This window comes from Barbus barbus (assembly GCF_936440315.1).
Source record: "Barbus barbus genome assembly, chromosome: 10".
Lineage (NCBI taxonomy): Eukaryota > Metazoa > Chordata > Actinopteri > Cypriniformes > Cyprinidae > Barbus > Barbus barbus.
The window spans coordinates 14,049,357-14,057,465 of NC_136738.1; the positions used below are offsets into that span (position 1 = coordinate 14,049,357).

The 8,109-nt window shown below is 42.3% G+C and overlaps 1 long non-coding RNA gene across 1 annotated transcript; it reads right to left on the bottom strand.

Annotated features, from left to right (window-relative positions):
• Positions 1-2,246: 2,246 nt before the first annotated feature.
• On the bottom strand, positions 2,247-3,419 carry LOC306876104. The gene is made up of 3 exons (XR_013784800.1): positions 3,369-3,419; positions 2,509-3,222; positions 2,247-2,377 (listed from the first exon to the last, which is right to left on the bottom strand). It is a non-coding gene; the product is annotated as an uncharacterized lncRNA (long non-coding RNA).
• Positions 3,420-8,109: the final 4,690 nt, after the last annotated feature.

Below are 8,109 nucleotides of genomic sequence, written 5' to 3' on the forward strand. Positions count from 1 at the left end.
AGCCTGTTGCTAAAGGGCATTTCTCTTGGCCAGTGAATGCCTCTTTTTAACATCTGGGATTGAACTGGAGGTTCGAACCATACTCCTATCAAAGGAGCCAAGACCGGCTGCCGCCGCTAATATTCCCGAGTCACTCTTAGCCATCCGTGCTGCCAGCTTGGTCAGTGTTCCACTCACTAGTCACACATACACATTGCACTCATTTATGCATATTTGAAAAGTGTTATTTTGTTGGTTTTGCTCGATTAATTTCTTTTTATTCTTTTTTTTTGAATGGAATTGTAGTGCTTGGAGATAATAATAATAATAATAATAAAACCTGTCTAGAATATAAAAACGTTACCTCATTAAAACGAAGAAAATTACGTATTCTTCCTGTAGTTTGTATTTTGTTTTGTCTTCCTCTTGTTTGTATGTAGCGGATGGTTTGGTTGTCCGTTGCTATCCGGGATGAAATTAATATAAAAATGTGGCAGGTATAATATACTTGTCTGGCGCCCGAACAACAATAACTGATTGTGTTTTTTTTGTTTGTTTGTTTTTTTTTTTTCTCCCTTTGAGGCTTTCGGTCTGAGTCGAATACAGACTGAGTGCAACTCTATTCGTCAACTAGACGTGGTCTTGCGGTTAGGACTCTGCGTCATCACGCGTGTGATCGGGGTTCGATTCCCGCTTCAGATAGTTTTTTTTTTGTGCGTTTAACCTTTGTTATATTTTGGGACAAGACGACCTCCGTTACAGAAATGGCGCCCGAACAGGGACTTGAACTAAACAAACTGGATATGACCATTTGAAATTTTGTGACTGTAAATTTTGGAAGATGTGTGGAATGTGAATATTTGAATCCATGAACTTTTATGCTCTTGAGGGAATGTATGTGATTATCTGTGATTTTGGAGTGAAAATCTAAATACTGTGGTGTTCTTGAATAACCTTTGTCAATTGAAATCTTGTGAATAAGTTCTTATCAAGGAAATGTGTGGAACTTTTATTTGGGAAATGTATTTGTTGGGTTTTTTCATTTTTTTTTTTGTTTGGAAAATGCTGTAATTGATTGTAGAGAAGAACTGTTTTCTTTTTATTATTATTTCGCCCCTGTTGCCCCAAATACATACACAGGCCTTGAATTTTTCATTTTTTTTATTTTTTTCCCAACATTTAAAATATTCCCACACATTACAAGACATGGCCACTTCCTCTTCCCCACCTTCCACCTATGTGGATATTGATGCCCCTGATCCCCCTAGTATTTCCACTCCAATTTGGCCACCTCCTGTACCAACTCAGACCCGTTCAGGACTTCCTCCACATGACCCAACTATGTATAACATTTCCACTCCACACAGTTTCGCCTTTCCTGGAACCCAGGTGCGGATGCTCTCCCCTGTTCTTGGAGGCAGCACCCTTGTGCAACCTCTCACTTGGGCCCCACAACATGACAGCATGCAAATTTGTACGTCTTTGGATGGTACATCTTCTTCAATGGCTCAGCATGATCTTCCTGGTATTCTTCCAACCCCTGGGAGGGGAATTCAACAATATAATGCCCATTTGCAAGGTAACTGGGACAATCTGACGGAGTTCATGAAAAGGCAGGAGAAAACTGTAAATGAGCTTACCCAGGTACTGAAGGCCTCATCTTCCCACCATGAGAACCAGATCATCGATCTTGCAGCAAAGGTGGAGACCAACAATCAACAGGTTGTCACCCTAATGACTGCAGCTAAACAACAAGAGGCAGGCGAGACTGACCAATTGATTAAGGCTGTGCAACTGATGATCTCAAAGGAAATTCAAAAAATGGAACAATCCTTCACCTCTGTAGTCCGGGATGAGGTGGAACAGCTACGGGTGGAGTTACAACAGGATATCAAAGCTATTCAACGCACACTTCAGGGTAGCCTTGATTATGTAACCACGAATCTTCAGCAATGTGAAACACAAATTCACAAATGTCGTACTTGTGTAGCCGAACTGCAAAATGATGTCCAAGTGTTCATTGAGGAAAAGGCTGAAGCACAAACAGGAAAAACAACTAAGATTTCTGGTGCACATCCAATAGAGACTGTTTCACCTCTTCTACCAATGCCTCTGGCAAAAAGTGACCACATTAAATTAACATTTCCCACTTTTGGGCGTCCTACTGATGACGCTGACCCCCTGTTGTACTTGACTAAGTGTCAAGATTTTCTGGCTCTACATCCTTTGACGGATGCAGATCTCCTGGCTACCTTCCGCACAGTGTTGCATGGCACTGCACGTGACTGGTGGGAAGTAAGTCGCTCCAATATAACCACTTGGAAGGAGTTTGAGGCTGCCTTCCTCTCTGCTTTTTTGTCTGAGGACTATGAGGACGAGCTGGCTGAACGTGTCCGCACTAGAGTTCAAGGGGAGAAGGAATCAGTAAGAGATTTTGCATTCACTTATCGAGCACTGTGTAAAAGATGGAAAGCCACGTTAACAGAAAACGAGATTGTGAAAATGATCCTAAAAAATATTAAGCCTTACCTTGCAAGCCAGCTGCGCAGTCGTGTTAACACTGTCGAAGATCTGGTTAGACTCGGACACCAACTGGAAAAAGACCATGAAGAACAGCTTCGGTATGAAGGTCGTGTGGGCTTTAAACAACAAGCCAATTCACAAAAACACTTATCCAACCGATCTGCTGAGAAACCGTCTGTTCAATGTTGGAGATGTAATGGACCACATCCTCCAGGCAACTGCCCAATGTATGGACATCCACCTTCCCAGCAGTCTTCTGGTCAACAACATTTCACACAAGGAAAATATTCTCATCACTCTGCAAAGTCAGGAGGACGACCATCCAATAATAATGTGGCAGCCTCTGAAACACCTCAGACACAAGCTGAAACTCAGATTTTAACCCCTTCACAATCAAATGCATTCATGACCATACCACAACAATTAGTAGTTCCAATTCGCATTGAATCCTGGTTGGGGAAAGCGATTGTGGATACTGGAGCAAGCTACACGTTAATTCACGAAAGTCTTATGAAGCAAATTATAACCCCTGTTCAGCTTCAACCGTGGTCAGGTGGTCCTCTCTACCTGGCAAATGGCAAAGCTGAGAGTCCTTTAGGATGGATAAACATTAATATTCATCTGCACAATAAAGCCATTACAGTACCTGCTGTGGTCCTCCCTTCTCAAGCTCTTGCTTATGCCATCATCTTGGGTTTGGACTTCATCTTTTTCAGTGGCCTGCAAATTAATGTAAGTGAACACAAATATTCTTTCAAGTCTGAACCTACTGTAGAACATCCATTTCAACCTGGAAATGCCAGTGAACCGCTGGTGACTTTGTCAACAATGAAGGAAGAGAAAAGAACCAGAAAACTAAATTTGACCTTGTTAAGTGCTGTTCCTCCTCCTCAACCTTCCTTGACCATGTTACAAATTGACAGCGTGGACGATGCAACATTAATTAAAGATGCCGTAAGTAAAGCACATCTACCTACGGAAGGAAAGCAACAACTATTTCAGATCCTAGAACGCAACTCACGAGTATGTACTCACCGAACTGGGCGAACAGATGTTCCTATCAAGCAACGGCCATATCGGTTATCACCTGTCAAACAAGCAGCAATGGAGGAACAATTGGAGGTAATGTTGAAAGAAGGAATTGTGGAGCCATCACATTCTGCTTGGGCCTCACCGGTAGTTCTGGTTCCAAAGAAAAATGGAAAGTTAAGGTTCTGTGTAGACTACCGTAAAGTCAATGCAACTACAGAAAATGATGCTTACCCTCTCCCAAACATCACGGAGATCCTAGAATCACTCTCTGGGGCATCCGTTTTCTCTACCATAGACCTCAACAGTGGTTATTGGCAAGTGATAATGGACAATGATAGTAAAGCCAAGACTGCTTTTATTGTGTCTGCAGGTCTATATCACTTCAATGTTATGCCTTTTGGGTTAAAAAATGCACCTGCCACCTTCCAGAGGCTGATGGAGACAGTCCTGGGGGAGCTAAGAAAGAAAATCTGCTTTGTCTATATTGACGACATTATTATTTATTCTCCCTCAGTGGCCCAGCACTTCAGTGACCTGAAAACTGTTCTTCACAGGCTGGATACTGCCGGGTTGACTATTAACTTGAAAAAGTGCAATTTCTTTCTTCCAGAAATCACCTTTTTGGGACATGTGGTGAGTAATAAGGGCATCACAGCTGATTCAAGTAAAGTTGAGGCCATTCGTGCCTTTCCTGCTCCCAACACCTTGAAGGAAGTTCAGAGGTTCTTGGGATTAGCCGGTTGGTACCACCGGTTCGTGCCAAATTTTTCTAAAATTGCTGAGCCCCTAAATTCCTTGAAAAAAAAAGGACAGAGGTTTAAATGGACGACACAGTGTCAACAAGCGTTTGACCAGTTAAAAGCATGCCTTACCTCGCCCCCCATTCTTGGCCACCCCGATCTTCAAGTTCCTTTCATCGTATATACAGATGCTAGTGATACTGGACTGGGTGCCATTCTCACGCAGAGGAAAGATCCAGGTAGGGAGGAGGTTATTGCATATGGCAGTCGAACATTAACTGGAGCAGAGAACAACTACACGGCAACCGAAAAAGAGTGTCTGGCAGTTATATGGGCCTTAGAAAAGTGGCAACATTACCTTGAATACAAACTTTTCACGGTTGTCACAGACCATTCTGCTCTGCAATGGGTCATGGGATCCACTAAAACTAACAGTCGCCTCATCCGATGGGTTCTGAGACTGCAAAAATTCAACTTCGTTATTGAATACCGTAAAGGGAAATTAAACGTCGCTCCTGATGCTTTGTCAAGGTCATCAGTCACAGCAAATTCTCCCATTACCGCAATTTATGCCAAGCAACAAATGGATCAACATCCAGAGCTTCCGGTGACAGATATTGTCTTGTGGGAGGAACAACATAAAGACTGTGAAATAACAAAGTTATTACAAGCAGTAGCAGAAGAACAAAGCCCTCAGATGGAACAATACGAAGTGGTAGAGGACAAATTGTATCACAAAACTCACCTGAAGAATAATCAGATACACTATAGAGTGTATGTTCCCAGCACTCTCCGGCAATCTCTCCTTCAGCACTATCATGCACATCCCTTGAGTAGCCATAGAGGAATTTATAAGACCTATAAGCGGCTCCAGGAAGTAGCGTTTTGGCCAGGGATGTGGACTGATGTGAAACATCATGTCAGGGAATGTGTGAAATGCCAAACCCTTCGGCACGATAACCAGAAACCTGCAGGGAAACTCCAATCAGTTACCACCACTAAACCAAACGAAATGCTGGGAGTTGATATTATGGGTCCACTACCCCGGAGTACACAGCAAAATGTGTACTTGCTGGTTTTTGTTGATTATTACTCACGATGGGTTGAGTGTTTCCCCATGCGTCATGCCACCGCTCAAAATATTGCAACAATTTTCAGAAAAGAAATCTTAACTCGTTGGGGGGTTCCAGACTTCATTCTTTCTGATAGAGGCACCCAGTTTGTCTCATCTGTGTTCAGAGAAGTATGTGAAAAATGGAGAGTGACACCAAAGTTAACCACAGCATATCACCCTCAGACAAATATGACTGAACGTGTGAATAGAACTCTCAAAAGTATGATTGCGTCATATGTGGATGACAACCACAACAAATGGGACCAGTTCTTACCAGAGATGAGATTCGCCATTAACTCTGCCATCCAGGAAACCACTGGAGTTACTCCAGCAGAATTGCAGCTTGGAAGGAAACTGAGAGGGCCAATGGATAAAATTTTGCACGGTCCAAATCTCACTCCTGACACCACCTCCTATGATGTAATCTCTCACATACAACAACTGCAATCTCAAGTTAAAGAGAGTTGCAGAAAAGCCCAACATCGACAACTCCGGAACTATAACAAAAAAAGACGAGACACAACTTTCAAGATCAAAGACAGGGTATGGCTTCGAAACTTTCCGCAATCTAGTGCACAAAACAAGTTTAGTGCCAAATTGGCACCAAAATGGAAAGGGCCTTACCGGGTTCTGAAGTCACTGGGACCTTTGAATTACCACATTGCGTTGGAGGCAACTGGAGAAGATGTGCGCACTGCACATGTGTGCAATCTTAAAATGTGTTTTCCCACAGCTGAGCAGTTGGAGGACCAAGCAAGGAAAGTAATCCAAGACATCTTTCAAGAAACCTCAGATGAGGAGGAATTCTTAGGTTTTTGATTCTTTTCTCCTAACAACCATGGGTTGTTTCATCCTGGGGGGGAGAATGTGGCATTACAGATATTTTCTATACTGCCCCTTTGTTTATTTTATTTTTTTTCTATCACCGCCTTCCAAATGATATTATATCTGGATTGGAAGCAGCACTAATTAAGAGGAGGAGTCTATGTGTATATAGTGTGAGGTTTAGAGACCGGAAAGAGGTTGGTCTGACCAGTTACGTACTTTTTGGAGGCAGTCCTTGCGGGTGAATCCGTCGTTTTCGGAGTGTGCGGATTGTGGAGAGGAGGTGGTGCTACCTGTTTAGCCTGTTGCTAAAGGGCATTTCTCTTGGCCAGTGAATGCCTCTTTTTAACATCTGGGATTGAACTGGAGGTTCGAACCATACTCCTATCAAAGGAGCCAAGACCGGCTGCCGCCGCTAATATTCCCGAGTCACTCTTAGCCATCCGTGCTGCCAGCTTGGTCAGTGTTCCACTCACTAGTCACACATACACATTGCACTCATTTATGCATATTTGAAAAGTGTTATTTTGTTGGTTTTGCTCGATTAATTTCTTTTTATTCTTTTTTTTTGAATGGAATTGTAGTGCTTGGAGATAATAATAATAATAATAATAAAACCTGTCTAGAATATAAAAACGTTACCTCATTAAAACGAAGAAAATTACGTATTCTTCCTGTAGTTTGTATTTTGTTTTGTCTTCCTCTTGTTTGTATGTAGCGGATGGTTTGGTTGTCCGTTGCTATCCGGGATGAAATTAATATAAAAATGTGGCAGGTATAATATACTTGTCTGGCGCCCGAACAACAATAACTGATTGTGTTTTTTTTGTTTGTTTGTTTTTTTTTTTTCTCCCTTTGAGGCTTTCGGTCTGAGTCGAATACAGACTGAGTGCAACTCTATTCGTCAACTAGACGTGGTCTTGCGGTTAGGACTCTGCGTCATCACGCGTGTGATCGGGGTTCGATTCCCGCTTCAGATAGTTTTTTTTTTGTGCGTTTAACCTTTGTTATATTTTGGGACAAGACGACCTCCGTTACAGCTCGTTGTCGGAGAGTTTTTTATATCAGACTACAAGGCAGTCACATCCAGGTAAGCCATTATAGCCTATTTTTATTTGTTTTTAAGTATTCTACTAATTTCTCCTACAAATTCATTGAGCCGAAGCATAAACTTTAGCTTGTTTTGTCAGAGAAACTCCTCTCCCACTCCGCTACCGCTCGCTTCGTCCGCCATTACGCTCTGCCGAAAAGAATTATGGGATAGGTAGGACGGGAAAGGATCCACCACACCCATCCTTCCAATTCGGGGAAAAGGAGGACGTATTTGTGGGCCGCATTTGAAGGATCCTACGAATTTGGACAGCCTTCGCCGCGGCGCTGTGACGTAACATCCTTCAAATGAGTACTCCGAAGGATGCAGACCCTGAATTTGGACACAGCCAAAAGATTGTAGAAAAGATTCGTGGACGCGCTGACGTTCTGACGTAGATCGTATGCTCGTCTTGTATTTAAAGGAGCCGCAAAGGAAACAAGCAGGTTGATCTTGTGCAGACTGACCACAAGTAGAGTATAAGTTAACCTCATGAAATATTTTAAATGTGAAAGTGAGAAATTGATCGATGGAAAGAACTTAATTGTAGTTACATGTTTGCTAACCAAATAAACCAATTAAAAGCCATTTGTGTGGTGTGGATTTGTGTTCATGGTTAAGTGCTAGTCTAATTTCAACATTATAGGAAACATTTACTAGCCTTGGTCTTTAATTAACATTAATTTGTGTGCAGCCTACATTACAAACTGTCCAGATTGAAGTGTAGCCTTAATGCAATTGGTCAAATCGGTGTTGTTTTGAGCAAATAAATTGCATTCCCGCTGAAAAACAAACGTTGTAGCGGG